Here is an 18,140-nt window from a genome sequence, read left to right on the forward strand (position 1 = left end):
CTCCTCTACGGGCCGCCCATGGCGGGGAGCGGCGCGGCAGAACGGGACAGGCGCGGGAGGGGAGGGCTCCTCGCCTCAGCGGCGGGGATGGGGATCCCGGGGCCGCCCCGGCCCGGGAACCGGTGCCGCAGGACGACTGTCCCCCGCCGAGGTCGCCTCATAAGCTTTTAGAGGCACAAGCCGTGTGCTCCAATGGAGAGCTGAGGCTGCAACACCTAACGAAGCCATGTTCTGCGCTAATCACCACCGGTTCATTGGCTTTTTTATTCCATAAAGCCTGGAGTCATGCCATGTTGGTGGATTATTTTTATTTTAAAGAGTTTTTCCTCAGCGTTACCTAGAGGCGCCTGAACTTCTGCCTTTCTCCCCTGGCTCCGCAGGGGGTGGGTTAATGGGCTCTCGTGGAGCTCCAGACAGCACATTTGAGTAGTGAGGTTTTTGAAAAATAGATGGTGAGGCAAAAGGCAACGAGTCAGGAGCGTCAACTTAGCGCGCTCCCATGTATTTCAGTGGAACAAATAGCTTCTGGTACAAGAGAAGTTAATTAACAAAGAAAAAAACCAACCAACCCATCATTCCCCATAAGTTTGTTCCCAGTACAGAATAACTTCGGAGACACGACACATATATAAGAACCTACAGCTGCCTGGCATCCCACGGGCAGTAGACTAGGGATGTATGGAGGTGGGCTCCTTAGAAGCTGTAGAAGAAACCACAGTGCCTTTGCGCTGAATGAGATCTTCATCCACATTTCAAACTGGAAGAGGGCAGATTTTAGATTAGATACTAGAAAGAATTTCTTTGCTGTGAGGATGGTGAGACACTGGAACAGGTTTCCCAGAGAAGCTGTGGCTGCCCCATCCCTGGAGGTGTCCAAGGCCAGGCTGGATGGGGCTTTGAACAACCTGGTCTGGTGGGAGGTGTCCCTGCCCAGGGCAGGGGGGTTGGAACTCAAGGATCTTTAAGGTCTCACCCAACACAAACTATTCCATGACTCTATCATTTCAAGGTAGCGCTACAATTGACAATAAAAATCCTGCACTCTTCCAGAACGAGTAAAAATTATGTAAGTACAGAGAAGTTATGAATAAGGGGTATAAAAAGAAATTATGGAGACAACTAAATAAGTATTAATCACATCAAAAGTCTTTATAGTTTTATTTGATTCCCTCTTGTTTAGCCAAAGAGTAATTTGAGATTACTAATGAATTATACACTTAAGTAGATTACATCAGCATGCAACAAATCACAAAATATGCCAAAAAAGCCAAGATACATGATTCTAATAGACTGAACATGTGAATTTATCATAGAATACCAAAATATTAAGAAACAAAGCAACGCCTCCCCTATTTTCTTGATAAATACTATGCAATACTTGAAAGGAAAATTCAAAGAACCATAATTTGCAGGATTGAAAGGATTAGGGATGGTATGAATTGATGCATCTTCTAAAGATGATGGTATAAGGAAGCCTCTTTCCATAGACTGCTCCAAGAAGGCCAGAAGAATTGCCTTTGAGCTCAACAACAACAGGTAGATCTGGGTGCCCACGGACAACACCAAAGCAGAGCTGACACTTCCAGGCTGGAGAAATAGAGAAAAAAGAGAAGTGCAGAAAAAAACTGAAGGAAAAACTTCTCTAAGCTGAGCCCCAGGGTAAGAAACTTTTCTTGGAAAACCTACCATGGGCAAACTTTCCCACTTCACTCCTCTGTGGCCCCAGTGCAGCTTTGGCAGTAAATATGGTGGCTGATCAATTCAGTCACCAGGATTTACAGGGAAAGCAAAAAAGCTCAGCCACCCCAACAAAGGAAAAACAACACTGACACTAAACATGACCTGCTGGGTCCATCCTCTTTCACCCAAGTTGCACATTGAGCCAGTACTAACCACCTGAGCCCACCTGGAAGAGGCAACCGGGTCCTGCCATAAAGGCACGGGAATAGGAAGATGGAGGAAACAAGACCCAGTTCTCTATCACTTCAAACATCAGGACAAGAGATTTCCACAATTTCAAGAACCACTGCATCTTCCATCTTTTGCTATAATTGAAAAGATATTGATGGGGCTATTTATATTTTCAACGAATGGCTTCTATGACCATATATCCCACTTCAGCTGGGCATTTAATCACCTGAAAAGGCTGTCACGCATATAGTGTATTAACAGTATCCTTGAAATTGACCAGATTGCTAAATAAAGGAGCTTTCCTCCAAGTATTTTCAGCCCCACTTCCCTGAAAGTACACACATTGGTCAGTTGCCAAATTAAGATCTTTACTGAGAGCTGTTTCTAACTTTCAGGGTGAAACACAGCACAGCCTATATTGGCAGTAATTGCACCTTCGCCATACAGATAAATACTGCATTTAGAAATGGTTATTTCCACTTTACAGGAAGACAAATTGAGAGAAGAAGGCAAAATGACTTGTCACTTTCACTGCTCTTAAGCAGAAGGAATACTGAATCAGCTCTTCCTAAAATTCTGTGTTGCATACTTTTAGATCTATTTTACCTTTCCTTGGGAGATAGCAAACATCAGTTTCCTCTGAATTCATAATTCTTCAGGAATTTGGAATGTCATATTTAATGTTTTCCAGGGCTCAGCATCAGAAAATTAAGAATCAATATTTAATACAGACTTCCATCATTCGGTTTAAAAATTTCAACTTGAAAATTCATAGCCAAGATAAACCCATTTTCCCCTCAAACATCAGTTATATTACAAAGCTAACTTCTGATTTCTAGCTGTCTTACCTTATCTTCCACACAGAGTCCAAGGGCTTTCCCTAACGCATCTTACCAAAAAGATCTTCCTTGAACACCTAGCTATTGGAGCGGTGAGGCAGTCCTTGAGCGCTGAATGGGACACAGGGTCGGGGGGAAAAGATGGTTATTTAAAGACAGCTATCTAATGGAGGTGCAAAGGCTGCACTGAACACCTGGGGGTGCAAAGGTGCATGACAGTAAGAGTCGTGGTTCGTGGAATTGCCTCCCCAGCTCTACCACTAACATACTGGACAATTATTTACTATTACTGGCATCACTGACTGTCTACAGCCACCACAACTCCATCTGGGGTTGTTGACTGACCAACCACTCCTGATCTTTTCCTGCATCCTGGCTTTCTCACTTGTAAAAAGGCTGCAAATTTACTGCTATATTTACACCACAGGTGAATGCAGCACCCCACCGTGCCCAGGTATTGCCTTCAGAACTGCCTTAACACCATCCTGGTTGTTGCTACAGCACACAAAGGAGGAAGATTTAAGTTTATTGCATTTGCGAATCACTCCAGCCAGTATCTGAAGTAGAAAACACTGTAGTTCACAGGGTGCCACTCCATCAATGCTGACAACAGTAAGGAGCACTACTGAGCCTCCATGTGATGTTTCACAGTCAATTTGTAGCCTAGAACAGATGAATACTCACAGCACACTCTGATTCCAACATTTCTTTCTGTTCTACTTAATGAGGTATCACCAAAAGATGGCTGAACAAATTAAATAAATATGGCCTTCAATACATCCCTTTCCCCAGGAGCTTGCTGACATCTTAAGATATTAACCCATCCGTATTCCCCCCTTCCTTCTTGTCACCCTCAAACACTTACCATTGCCTTATGCTTCAGCCAGCAAAACAGACCTCATAAACATCCCACATCTGTTTTAAATTCACAGTCGACCAGCTCAGCGCAGTGAAGCTGCAGGGGCGGGTTCTGCTGAGCCCTGGGGCTCCTGCCCTGGAGCTGCTGAGATGCACTCACCCCTTGTCCTCTGCCGCAGAGCTGGCCACCTCCCTCCAGCTGGGGATGGGGCCACTTCCCTCCAGCTGCAACCACTTTCTGCTCTAAGTATTTAAGTGCAGCCTGAGGGCAGAACATTGTTAGACCAGCCCTACACCTTGGTGAGAAGCAGCTCCTCTTAGTTCTGATGTGTTTGCACCCTATGCAGGTAAAAAGCAGAGGGTGGGGGAACAGAGATAAGGCTGTCAGTTTCCAACTTTCCTGGAATTATCTATAGGTTTAATTCTTCAGATGAAACTTCATGGCCCTGTTTTGGTCTTATCAAATAATGTCCCCATCTAAAACAGCCTCTTTGAATTTGCTTGGGGGAAAAATGCTCTTGGTGTCTTCAAGCCAGACGTGGAAGAAGCCATTTTCTTGGCTAATGGTCACTCAGTGCAGTGCAAGCACTGAGAGCAAGGACAGTGCACAGGCTGCAGTAGTGTAACATTTTTGTGGCCATCCTAATAATGTTAGACCTCCATTCAAGTTCCTTCCCCACCTTCCAATGAGCTGTGGATGCTAGTTTGATGCTTTGGTACTTCCCAGGAATCAAATTGAGCACTAGGTACATTACAGAAGGGATTTGTGTCTGTCAGCCCCTAGCAGAGCTCTCCTGGGACAATGCATGTTGTAACGCCCACAAGAAAGTGCCAAAACTGAAAACATAATATTATTTAGCTGAGGAGATCTGCCTACAGAACAACATTCCTGAAGAGATGGGGCACGTTCAGAGCCTGAGCAGCCTCAGCAGGGCTGATGTTCCTCCCCAGAATCCCTGCCTTCTGCCAGGCTGCTCCCAGCAACAATGCTCCCTTCTTCTGTCAGTTGCTCACACATAAAACCTGAAACCAATCATCCTTAAAAATGAATTAATCACCTTCCCAGGAACCTTCACCTCTAGAAGTGCTTCCTTCCACTTGTACCAAAACCGTATAATGGCCTGTAAATGCTTTGCTGTTGCTGGCAGAGCATGAGGTAGCAGTATAGCTGGCTGTATAGAAGTGCTTGCTTCTCTTATGTAAGTTCCTGGAGCAACAAACTTGGTGAGTTACCCAGTGCGTGGGTATTTTTGTTTACTTTTACCTAATGCTAAATGTTTGGCTATTGCTATCTCTGTGTTTTTACAATTAGTAGGTTTCTAAGATTAGCAGATGGACAACAGTAAAAAAAAAAAAAAAAAAAAACAAAACCCAAACAACAAAAACAACCCAAAAAAACCAAACTAAAAACATCCCTGAAAACATAAACAGCACTTTAAAGGCAGTTATTACTTCTATGGCAGACTTCAGTGCATCTCAAAACTGGGATAAATGTCTCCTAGAGTCTTGTAGAAGAATTTCTTTCTGTGTTGGATGAAAGGTGTTTAAGTAGATCACTGTATGAGTAGATATCGTTACTGATTAAAAGAATAAGATACATTCAGCACTGAAATAACTCTATAGATCTCTGAAATAACCGGGACCTGCATTGGGACTCTTATCCTCACCAGAGAACACTGGTATATTGTGTAGTAAAGATAAAAAAGGGAAAATGGGCAACTGGAGCTGCCTGGAACCTCCTATTCCAAGTGCTTCAATCCACCATGTGTGGGGTGCTATGAGCACCTTTAACAACTCTAATTTAGGAGGCTGAAGTCTTAATCTGATTAGTACTCTGTACATAACTTCCTCAATGTTTATCTCAAAGCTTCTTATATCTCCTCAAAAAAAATCACTATCAAGAGCTGCATTGGTGCTGTCATCCAGGTACCCTACTGCTGCTGAACAGAGCATAAGTTTCCTGTATGAATTGTGTTGGGGTTGTGACCCCTCAGAAGCAGGGGCTCTTGCCGACAGCAGCTTTAGACTGAAATCACTTGGATGTTGGTATTAGTTATCCTGACATAACTAGTGCAGGTGATGGTTATGGTAAGGAAATGACTTAGCACGCTGCTAATGCACAATAAAAAGCTCATGGGATGCTTTGGGGTCCAGAAAAGCTCTAAAGCTGAGCTGAGCAGTAACAAAGTTTAGCTATAATTAAACTATGCAGTGGGCAGGGAAAGTGACTTGACAGTGTTACTTATGGCTACTGCCTTGGCTGGAAAAAAACAGAAAGGTAGCTGGCTCTTTCTGAAACTGAGGGAGAAAGAAAAGCTCCCAGGCAATCACTTAAAAAATTTCTTTTTGTAAGGTTCTGCAATATCCTTTCTCCTCAACTACTTCTGTCTGCCTTACCCTCACTTTCTTCCTGCTCTGCTATCCAAATTCCTTTGCAGTTTCTTAATGTAACACTAGTATTTTCCCTTTATCTAGATAAGATTAAACACAATTGTTTGCTATCAGCTTTGTCTAAACCAGTAACTATTGCATGGGGTAACTACCCTTTAACAAACTTTTCTTATTGCTAATTTTCTGTGATGCTAGTTCTTCCTTCCTCCTGCCAGCAAGCTGCCTCCAAACTGGATTAAAACCAATACACAGATTTCTTTCTTGTATTCCAGCTGCCTGTCTTGTTAAGTTTTCTGTGTCAGGAAAGGCTAACAAATTAGTGTTAATTGTGTCCTGCAATTCAGTAATAGCTATTATTTAACAATATTTACCTCTTTGGTAAGGATTGTCTTAATATTTCATAGTGTTGTATGGCACAGGATGCAAACAAATGATGTTACTGATTCCATGCCGATCAAGTAAGAGGACTTTCTTATTTTTCCTGGCACTGTTACCCCAATTAAAACAATCACAAATTTTCTACTGAGCCAGTAACTTCTTTGACTAATTTACTGTTCCCATTAGGAGTGTTCCAGGGTCTGTCTGGTCTGTCTGTCACATTTGTTCAGGCTATACTCAAAATTAGTCCTGGAAAGGGAATTGATTTCAGCCTGTCCTTACCACCAGAACTGTAATGAAACATTACATCTTATAATGACACTCTGAAAAGGCGCAGACCTACATAAGCAGAGAGACGAGAAGGGACTTGCTCATCTTCTTGGAGTTAAGAGCAGAAGATTGTGTTTGATTGTTGCTGTGTCATTTAATTGAATGAAGAGATTGTCTAGGAGTCACGGACTAGTTGAGGTTGGAAGAGACCTCTGGAGATTGTCTAGCCTGACGCCCCTGCTCAGAGCAGGGCCACCTACAGTGGACTGATCAGGGCCATGTCCAGTCAAGTTTTTAATATCTCCAAGGCCAGAGACTTCACAGTCTCTCTGGGCAACCTGCTCCAGCGTTCAACATCACAGTGGAAAAAATCTTAAGTGTAAATGGGATTTCTTGTATTTTAGTTGATGTTTATTGCCTCTTGCCCGTTCACTGGGCACCACTGAGAAGAGACTGGCTCCTTCTTCACTCCATCTTCAAAAAAAGATTCTAGAAACCACTCTTATTTGCATTAATAACATCCTGATTATTACCAAACCTATATTATATATTCATTATTGCTTTTATGGTGCCTAAGGCATCCACTTCTCTGTCCAGATCCACCTCCCCAAGTTTGCTTCCTCGGGTTCCCTTCTCAGCAGTGCTACCTGCTCGCTATACCTGCATCCTCACTGCTGCTCAGGTTGCCTCTTGCGCTCCCATAGTGCTTGTGACCTGAGACTAGAAAAGGTAGGAGCAGAAATTGGCTTCTAGTTCGTTGAAGTTCAGATAGTTCTTGACTTCTGCAAATCAGCTCTGGGGATGCAAGCACAGACCAGCTGTTCTAGCATGCAGACCAGGGAGTTCTCTCTCCCCCTGAAGTAAGTCTGAAATACAGGTAAAGGTCTAAAATTTAGAAGAGCACATATACTGTTTCTGAAGCATCGACTGATAGTAAACATGACTGAATTGAGAAAAACATTATTGGAAAGAAAGATTAATGGAGAAAGATGTGCTCAGTCCTCAGTAATTGCAGGTGTCTGCATTGCTGTTATTCTCAGTGTAACTGCCACTCAATCACACTTCATTGTGTGATTATTTTCCTGCTGCACATGACTTCTGGACTTGAAGTTTCTATTAATTCTAAGAAATGAGTCTCTTCAAACTTCTATCTATACAGGGACTTATCTGGTCCTGTCCTATACTATTTTGTAGGATGATAGCAGGAATCCAAAGGAAAAATCTGCTTTAGATTGTGCAGATTTGTAATATTAAAAAACCACTCTTAATACACCACCTGCTGAAGAAAATTTAGTAATGTGTTTTCGGGTGGTTGCATGTGGGACACAGAGCTGAACACCAAGTGCACAGGTCTGGAGGAGACTTACCTCCTTTCAGTGAGTGGTCTGAACACGGGCTTGCTCTCTCTATCAAGTACTAAATCCAAGAACCTGATGGCTGCCAAAGGGAGTACTGTGCTAGCCTTTCTATATTTAGATACTGATCATGCTTTAAGAGTAATAGGTGAAAATACTTGTTAGCTCTAATATTAGAAGTAGCTGACAGGAAGCAAAAGGAAGAATAGTAAGTGAAGGTAAATCTTTGTGTCTCAGTCCTCTATTTTTCCCTTCCCTGTCATCTTTTTCCTTTTACTCTAAATGCAGCTTCCAGAAACCTTTGCTCTGGTATTACTGAGTTGCAGCAGTAACTATATGGGAATAGACATTATCTGACCACACCTAAAGAAAGATGGCCCCAAATTATAAAACATCAAGTTGCAATCGTAACTGCAATGAGAGAATACAGTGTGCAGAAACCTCTCCAGCACAAGTCTGTATCTAAAAGCACTGTGTGTAACCTAGACTTCAGAAAAGGCCAGCAAGTCATTCCTGCTGGCTCTGTAATCCCAGTAATGTTATTTACCTGAAGCAGACTGTAGATGACTGCATGGAGCTGTATTTGAGGTGATTCAGAAAGGTCAAGGTCCAGGGTGGGTGTTGAGCCAGCCTGTGTGGCTACACTGCTGTCCTGGACTGGAGGGTGACATTCCCTTTGCAGGAAGAGACCTCAAATGGCTCTTATTAAACCCGTAATTTGGGATCCTGGATGCAAATCCGCTGTCTTTCTCATCTGAAGTCACTGACAACAGAAGGCAAAATGGAAGTTCAAGGAAATGGTTATAATGAACACCACCTCAGAGCCTTGTGCTGACTCCAGTTTCCTCTTATCCAGCTTTGAACTCTCCAACTGAGTTACGTCCCATCAACTTAACGTTTGTGTTTCATGTTAACTTTTCTTTTATACAAAAATGAGGCTGAAAGCACACATTTTGTGTTAACTGCTAATCCAATTGAAGACTGAAGTTGTTGCTACAAGAGACTTAGTGGCAGTTACAGTTGTGATGCAACTCAGCCGTAGGGAAATAAGGTACGGGAATATGTTAATATCTTTCTTCCAGCATTTGCATTAGCTACAAGACCTGTTCTGTGCCAAGGCGGATGGAACTTGAGTACTCTACTTGTTTCTGAGAACCAAGTCGGTCAACCACATAAACTTTACAGCCATGCAAAACCATGAAGGTGACTTTGTTTTCTTAATGCAGCTGTTCAACACACTTAATTGTTGAACATCCATCACTTGGGAAGTCAGTGGTCCTAAGCGCTTCAGAGATCAGCTGCTGAGGTTCCTGAGTTTTGGGTTGCATTTTGGTTTTGTTTTTTTCCCCTATGTGCTGCTTCTTGTTTCATGTACCTTGGTAAATTGTTTTTCAAACTTGGGAGAGAGGTTAAAAAAAAAGCACGTGGAAGAACTGTGTCCATACAGGAAGATGGTGGGAAAGGGGATTAAAACAAACCAGCTCTCGATTCCCATCTTTGACTTATTGGACAGTGAGTTTCGGTGTCGATTTTTGATGGCTAACAGCTCTTTCTAGCAACTTCTGGGAGACAAGAGGTATGCAAAAAAGCATAAATGTCTGTGGGAAGAAGGTTTGATTTGTCTAGACAGAGCTTCCTTGACATAATGTAGATAATTGTTCCCTAGCCTCCTGCAGACTACCAGAGCAGCTAACGCAGCAGTGTATTTATGCCTGTTAAACCAGAAGTTCTGCCTATTGTTTTTCCTGCCTTCATCACTTTCCACTGCTATAGTCCAGCTATGTTATACCAGGACATTAAACATTCAGCATCCAGAATGTCTAGACAGGCTGAAAGACTGTCTGTGCTCCATTTTTTTCAGAATCAACTTTCCTAAGAACTAAAAGGCTATTTGGAAAGAGAAGGTGGCAGAGTTCCTAGTATGAGATGCATCTTCAGGCTGCCTTCTGAAGCGAGTACAGAGTAATGCAGTCTGGTAGGGATTTCTAGCAGTGCACAAAATTCCTGTGTAAGCCTCCCCCTGCTCCCCAGAGAGGCTTCAAGCCTTTGACAATTATTGCTAATGTCTTAAACAGCTTGCACTTGTATTGCAAGGATACGAGACTACATAGAAACGTACCCTGTCAGCTGGTAATGTCCTGTTAAAATAACAGAGGAAAGGACTAAAGGGTGACTTCCTCACCACAGAAGATGGTAAGGATCTTTCTGATGCAAAACAAATGGTTTCCATTTAAAGTGTAGGACCTGTGGATCAAAAGATGTATTTTCCTGTGCATATCTGCTGTTTTTAGCAATGCTAAGCAAGCAAGCAAACAAAAAAGCCAAACTTCTTTTTCCATATAATTTTCTATATAACCTTTGTCATTTTTTTTCAGTGCTGACCTTAGTTGCTCTCCATATAGGAAGGAGCGAGTACGTGTTGCCTGCAGGGTGAAAATGAACACTGTCTCTAGAAGCTTTATAAACTGTGAAAGCCGGATACAATATAAGGGCTGATGATCCTGTTGCTGTTAATCTGCCTGCACACTGGGTATGACTGTGCTATATGTCATAGAAGCCTTAAACTTTGATTTCAGACCCCAGAATAAGCCTGAGAGGCTTTATCAGAGGTGGGGAGGAAGGACAGCCAGCACATACAGTGTTGGGTTCCTGAATCTGTGTGTCACTTGTAGGAGTGAGGACACAAGGGTGCTCCTATCCAGCCATGCTTTTGGGGTCTGTCCCAGCTCCCTCTTCCCTGGGGGGCTGAAAATTCCCGGGGAGCCTCATGTTAACCCTCTTAACTTCCAGTGAGAGAGAACAGCATCCTTGTGTAAATGCTTAATAACCCAGGCTCTTCAAAGCAAAGCAGACTTGGCTGTATTAAATATACATATCAACAAAGCCTTCAGACTGGTAGCCAGGGTATTGAGAAGCTGCACACAAGAAAGAGGCCTAGATCAAAGAGGACAAACAACTGGATGCAAGCACCCAATACAACAGAGTGGCCAAAAGTATAACATTTGTTACCTCTATTAATGAGAATGAAAGGTAGGTGGCAAATTACCTTATGCCAAAGTCATGTAGAGATAACACAAATCAAGTTACAATGTCTGTATGTGAAAAGTGCTGGGGATAGAGCTAGAAATCTACCATAAAGTATTTAGGGACTAGGTTAAAAAAAAAAAAAGTCATTTTAAGAAACTTGAGGCTTAATTTGTCAGGAGATTGAGGGTGACTTAAGCATGCATAAATTCTTGCAGAGAGATAATGAGTGTGAAAGAGCTCCTTAATCTATCACTTACAGCATAGCAAGAACCAGTGACTGAAAACTAAAGGCAAAATCAAAGTTTAAAAGCACGTGTCCAGTTTCATATAGGGAAAACAATTTACTGATGAAAATTAAAAAAAATTTATTCAGTGTTCTGGTGCCTTGAAATCAATATCCTTTGTTGGCAGCACCCCTTCTAGAAAACAAAGGTTATCTGACAACACATGAGTGAATGATTTCTGTCTTGGGTCTAAGTCAGATGAAATTATTTGATACTTTCTTTCAGTTTTAAGATCTGTAAGATGAGATCTCTTCCCCAATTTAGGGGAGAATGCAGGGAGAGGACAATTCTGGGAAGAAAAGGACAAGAAAGCATTGCTCTAAGAAAAAAAAATAATCAGAATGTAAGATAATAAACCAGCTTCCTTAAATGCATTTAGTGGTCAGTAGTTTTGACTAGACCAAGGATGAATGTGGAAGGCATAATGAAGTCAGCTGGCTGAAGACTAACTTTGGCTATTCTGGCTCAGGGCAGTGGCCCAGCTGAGTTGCTCTCCCAGATAATCACACTGTGCTGCCCTGGAAGGGTGGGAGGGAAGGAAAGGGAAACCTGATATCTCAGTGTCCTTTGCTGGCAGCCTTTTGACTTGCTGGATAATGTATGAAGTAGCCCTTCAGTTCTCAGTAATGATTAGGCCCCTCTGGAGCTCTGTGTGGGGTTGGGCTCTGCATTTCAATAAAGAGTTGGATGTAATAAGGGAATCTAAAGGTCTAGAAAATGACCATAAAATGGTCAAATTTGGAATTGCTTCTTCAAGGGAAGATGTAATCGTTTAAGTACTGGTTTCAGTTTTTAAAGTTGCTTCAAAAAGAAGTAAACAATTTTCCTTCCATGCTTGGAGAAGATGGGATAAGAAGTCCTGAATACCCCTTAGCTCAGCTTGACTTCAGTACTAGGGAAAGCTTCCTAGCAGGATAATGAGGGACTAGCAAAGAAATAGCCTAAAAATAGGTGTGCCATCTCAGTTGCTGAAAGGCTTCAGCAACAGACAGGACAGAACATCTGCCCAAATGGCATGGGCTGATCCTGGTTTTGTTATGCAGCAGATAAACTTGTGGCCCTCTGTGGTTCTAAGATTTTTATTCTTGGGCTGATGGCCATGCGCTGGTGGACTGTTTAGCTGGAGGCTACGACTTTCTGCAAATGGATATTGTGCTGAACAAGGTTCTAAGTGTTGCCAAAGAATGTATATCTCCTCTTCATTTTAAGTAAAATCTATAAGGCAGTTCAAAAGGCAAACATTGTTCCCTGATAAAATGCAGCTGGTGTGCATATGAGCTTAGTCAGCAGACTATAAAATAGCATAAGCTTTCCATAGTGATCAGAAACATCAAAAGCAGAAAGTGTATTAAAAAAAAAACAAAACTCCAACAGATTGCTATAATTATTAAATGTGATGCATCACAACTAGTGATGGAATATAGCTGAGATGATATTACCCAGACAGGAAGGAATAATATGGCTTTGGTCTGTGTCTCTGTACACAGATTTCAGAACCTAGTGAGAGGGTGGATCATCAGATACCAGAGTATGATTAGCCCACCATTTAAAATGGGTTTGCTCACATGGGAGAGGGATATATTTACTGTAACATTCAGCTGCAGTGTTTGAACAAGTTAACAGCTCTCATGCCACTCTACTTTGGACCAGGGGAAAAATAAACTATACTAATCTGCCCGGTGGACTGCCCTATTCAGATGCACTGGTGTATATAACACTGGTGGTGTGGTAAAGCTTATCTACAGAGTAATGTTTGCAGGTCTATGTACAATAAATGTCAAAACCCTTTCTACCTATAGCTTATCTATACAGAAACAGGAGAGTGATAGATATGACACTGCTGCTTTGGGAGAGTCTCTCAGGTACTCCTGATGGCCTGGAAGTCAGCTCCTCTGTTGCTGCTGCCTGCCCATGTGGGGCTGCATCTCATATGTCTTCCACTCCAAATGGAAGCAATAAGGTAGGATGGACACAGGACTGCTGCCAGGAGACCAAGTCTCAGATGGAGCTGTTCTGAACTTTCCCCTTCCTCTTTAGATCACGTTTCCCTTAAGAAAAAAATCCTAAGGGATGCTCTTATGTTTCTGCAAAGAAACAAGGAGCCAGAACCATTTAACCCATTGCAACCAGCCTTCAAAAACTGGTACAACCAATCAACAGTTGCGGTGATTTTTCTTACCAAAAAAAAAAGTAAACAGAATATCTCTTTAATATACATATTAATCATATTCTGCTTGAATTACCTCATTATATTCTATTATGCTGCACTCAAAGCAGGCTAGCGCTGGATGATAAAAATGCTTTGGCTTTATATTGACAGGAGGGCTGTTCTGGATTTCTCTCAGTGCTCTTTCTTGGCTTTAGCTGCTTTCTCTTACCTTAAGCTCCCTGAATTAAGAGTGCTAGACATCATTCTTTTGTACTCTTTGGAAAAAATACTCCAGGCCTGTTCTTGCATTTGCTGACTTGTCTACTTGCAAGGGTCTTTCCTTCTACTGTGTTGTTCAGTCATTCTACAACCCTAGTTAGATGACCTTTTAAACTCCAAATTCTGTATCGCTTAAACTTCATATGAACTGAAATTGTTAGGGCCCCAGAAGTCAGGAAACCAACTTGAAGGAACCCCCCAAACCATGAATTTAACAATGTGTTTTGGTCTGGGTTTTCAGGCTTTGCCTTTGTAGGTATAGCTGCTAACGAGGGGAAGAAGTAAGTCAAAACCGAAGAATTGTATTCATTAATACAGAAGCAAGAGCTTTAAAAGGAACATCATACTGTGTGTAATAGAACTGCGAGAACAACAGTGGTTAAACTTACCAGATTTTAAAAAAATGCAGAAATACCAGTTTTAAACTTTTTTCTTTTTCTTCTTTTTCATTAATTTGAATGCTTCACATTCCTAATTAGGAATGTTAATAAATTGCACATAAATATATTCCTGAAAAAAATAAACTTATGGCCTCTTGCTAAACTGTCTGTCTCTGTATTGTATAAATCACTTAAGACACAGCTATGTTAGACACCAATTGGCTTTGCCATGTTCCCCAGCGAGATGCTGTGCGGGGAGGTTGGAACACACACGTGAGCAAGAAGGGGCACGTTCAGAATTTTGCACAAAATCTTCAGCTGCTTTGATTTCATAAGATGCCCACAGTATTGCCCAACAATCGTTCTCAGAAGAAATCCCATTAAGGCAGTAAGACTACTGGGCTGTTTGCCTGGTGATCAGAGCCTAGCTTTGCTGTCGCTTCATGCATAGGAAAGATACAAGAAGAGTTACACATCTGAAGGTAGCATAAACCATAAATTTCAAGCATATTCATTAATAACCAGTTAGGGGAATCACAGCAGCTTGGACTACTCTAAGAAAAAAACATCTTCACCTATTCTGTTGTTTTAACAAATAAACTGATATCATCTGTTCCATATGCTGGCTCCAAAATTACAAACATGGCAGATATGATTCAGTAACTCAAAGAACTCTGTAATTTTTTTTCAAATCGTTCTATGTTTGAGACTTGTTTAGAATATATTAATATAAAACAGCAAGGTTAAGAAAAACCCAAAACCACAATTAACATACATGCATTTTTGGGAGCTGCTTGAAAATGGTGCTGTCTTTGGGGAGCTCATCCTCCTTGTGTAACAAATCCTACAGTCAGCAGCAGAAACTCTGTCAGAAGCTATGTAGCATCTTCCTGAATGTTGCTCAACCGCTGTTTTCACAGCTGCAAAAGTAGAAAAAAAATTTGCTTACCTGTCAAGGAGGTGAAAGTTAAACATTAATGTCTGTATACATACATTATATTATACCAAAGAAGTTCAAAGAAAATTGAGGGTGGGTGACATTTACAAGTGATTTTCCAAACGCTGTTAAAACTATTTAAAGCAACTTTTAACTATATTAAGTGGCTTTTGTGGAGGGGGTTAAAAATATCCTATAATCAGATAGCCGTAAGTCTCTTCCTTATGTAAAAATAGACAGACATATGAGTAAGACACCCCAGGTTTGAATAAGTACATGGCATGGATTTAATTGCCATGCCGCTCCCTGTGTTTCTGCCGTGCAGGAGCGTGGATTATCATTCTGTGTGAACTGGGATACAGGGAAGTCCATGTGGCATCCTCGTGCTTGTCTGCTGGAGGCCCAGCAAACACCACCCAGCTTGTTGCACGGAACAGTCTCAAAACATTCTATGAAATAAAGCGTAATCTTCTTAGCAAGATAAATTACTCTTAGGAGCCATCTGCCTTTACCTTTTAAAAAATGCCTCTTTAAATGTAAATTTAGCTTTCCACCAGAGACAGTATTGCCATGGCAACAAATGCAAGCAAAATAAATGTCTTTATACAAAATAAAGAGTGGCTTTTCTCTTAAGTATACTCCATGTGAAATAAAACATGCAGCTTCAGACTTAATGTATACGCTAGCTTGGACAGTAAAAAAGACTATCAGTCTTTTCCTGGAATGGTTCTCTGAGATAGTATCAAACACACAATTGCTTGCAGTAAAGAAATCTATTGTATACTTATTTATACAGGATTTAACCAGGACAATATGCTATAAACTAGAGCTCTTGCAGTTTGCTCTAGATGGACTGGAATGCTACAGACTTCAGCGGAGTGTTATGCAGCAGCAGGATCTGTCTCTGTGTAAGCGTTTACAGAACTGGAGTCTAAAATGTAATCTCTCCCATGTAATTTATATTTCAAATGCTTTGCTGTGCAAGCTTGCTTTGTACAGTCTACCACTGGAGAGGTTTGTTATTTAAGGCACATATAAGTAGTGGTTCAGATTTCTCCTTTCATTGAATGCAATGAAGAATACATTCAGGTTAGGCTTGTTTCAAAAAATGTGCTCTAAATTGCCCACAAACTAATTCCTCTTTATGTATTTTTGCATCAGATACCCCCTGCAGAGGTCAAGGTAAGGAAAGACCCAAGATGGCAAATATCATTACTTTCAAGACCTAAATACATGCTTGGTAAAAACAAAAAATTGTTTTTGCGTTATTGTATACTTTCCCATTTCAAGCTTCAAATTTCACAGTATAAAACTATAGTGACAGTTTTCAAACACTCCCATTGTTGAAATGTTCTGTGCTTGTTTATCTAGCCTGTTCTGTCCTTCCCAAGTCACTCTCAGCCTTTTGAAACGGCCTTTATAACGTGTTCTGTTTGAAGGCTGCAGGGAGTGACGATGCCTGTTACTGGGTTTTACTGGTTCAAGTAGAGGAGGAAATGTGCAGTTGCCTGTGGAACAGAAACCATTCTGCCCTCAGATAGCACCTCTCATCTGAATAAGACAACAGCTTATGAAGTTTAGGCCATTTCTTCTCACTGTATGGTAGAAAAACTATGCATTATGTCCACTTAAAGACCTGTTGAAGAACTAATTTCTGCTGTGGATTGTGATGCTGACCTTGGCATGTCATTCACCGTGAGAGTCAGCAAGAGCAGTGCTGGAAACAATAACCTCCTCTTTCTCTACCTTGACTGCTGCGTGGCACATTCGGTAGCACCAGTGTCTATTGCTTCAGGTATCACTCTGTTATGTTTGTTGGTATCAGAAGAGCAAAGTTGGGTGATTCCAGTGATGGCATCAGCAGAACTTTCTACAGCCTCCTCTTCTGAGAAAAGACAAAGGAAAATAGTGTCATTTTATGTGTACAAACCATCCTGCAAGTGTAAAGCTGGTAGGCAGAAATGGATAGCAATGGATGAGCTGAGGTAAAAGGGAGTAGTCAGCTTCTCCTGCGCATCTAGACCTGCCAGACCATGAGCTTGGATTGGGTCACCCCGTGGATGATCTTGCCCAGTGTCCTGCCTTGGGCAGCCGCTAATAACAAGGAGCCTAGGGATGGAACAAAGGTAAGAGGGCACACAGGCACTAATCCTTCCCACACGTGTCCTCCCAGTCACCTGAAGTTTTGGACCACCCACAGGCAGCGGCCTGCATGGCCCACACCGGGATGTGTCCTTGGACACCGCCTGGGACTGAGCGCTTGTAAAGGAACGTGGAGAAAAAGCATATTCCCAGAGTGGGTCAGAGGGGTGCAGGAGCCCTGGGAACCCATCTGGCCCCACAGCCCTGCTCTGGAGGGAGGGCTGAAGCCTGGGAGAGCCAGGGAAAGGACTACACCCTTATTTCGCACCCCCAGCCATGCACCCATCGCTTGGCACCCTCCGTCCCACGCGCCAGGTCAGCAAGGCCAACTGCAGGAGACGGGACAGGACGGGACAGGACAGGACAGGACAGTTTTGGTTGGAAAAGACCTTTATGATCACCAAGTCCTACCACTAACCCAGCGCTGCCAAGTCCACCACTAAACCTTGCCCCTAAGTGCCATGTCTATGCATCTTTTAAATACCTCCAGGGATGGAGACTCTCCCACTTCCCTAGGCAGCGTGTTCCAATATTTGATAACCCTTTCAATGTAAAAATTTTTGCTAATATCCAATCTGAACCTCACCTGGCGCAACTTGCGGTCGTTTCTTCTTGTCCTATTACCTGTGACTTGGGAGAAGAGACCAACCCCCATCTTGCTATAATCTCTTAGGTAGCTGGAGAGAGCGAGAAGGCCTCCCCTCAGCCTCCTTTTCCCCAAACACCCCCAGCTCCCTCAGCCTCTCCTCACAAGACTTGTGCCCCAGGCCCCTCACCAGCTTCGTTGCCCTTCTCTGGAGGCGCTCCAGCCCCTCAATGTCTTTCTTGTAGTGAGGGGCCCAAAAATGAACGCGGTGTTCGAGGCGGGGCCTCCCCAATGCCGAGCACCGACCGAAACGTGTGAACCCCCCGCCTTGCCGGGCCTCGCCCCCTCAGGCCG

At 42.5% G+C, this 18,140-nt stretch overlaps 1 long non-coding RNA gene across 2 annotated transcripts; it reads right to left on the reverse strand.

Moving 5' to 3' along the window:
- Window positions 1-1,124: 1,124 nt before the first annotated feature.
- On the reverse strand, window positions 1,125-18,093 carry LOC106887060. 2 transcript variants are annotated; one of them, XR_001411790.1, is made up of 5 exons: window positions 17,977-18,093; window positions 16,805-16,943; window positions 14,897-15,041; window positions 8,550-8,765; window positions 1,125-1,587 (listed from the first exon to the last, which is right to left on the reverse strand). It is a non-coding gene; the product is annotated as an uncharacterized LOC106887060 (long non-coding RNA). The 2 variants fall into 2 exon arrangements; XR_001411789.1 differs by lacking the exon at window positions 17,977-18,093 and adding an exon at window positions 17,787-17,948.
- Window positions 18,094-18,140: the final 47 nt, after the last annotated feature.

The sequence above is a fragment of the Calidris pugnax genome, unplaced genomic scaffold, assembly GCF_001431845.1.
Source record: "Calidris pugnax isolate Ruff unplaced genomic scaffold, ASM143184v1 scaffold39, whole genome shotgun sequence".
Classification (NCBI taxonomy): domain Eukaryota; kingdom Metazoa; phylum Chordata; class Aves; order Charadriiformes; family Scolopacidae; genus Calidris; species Calidris pugnax.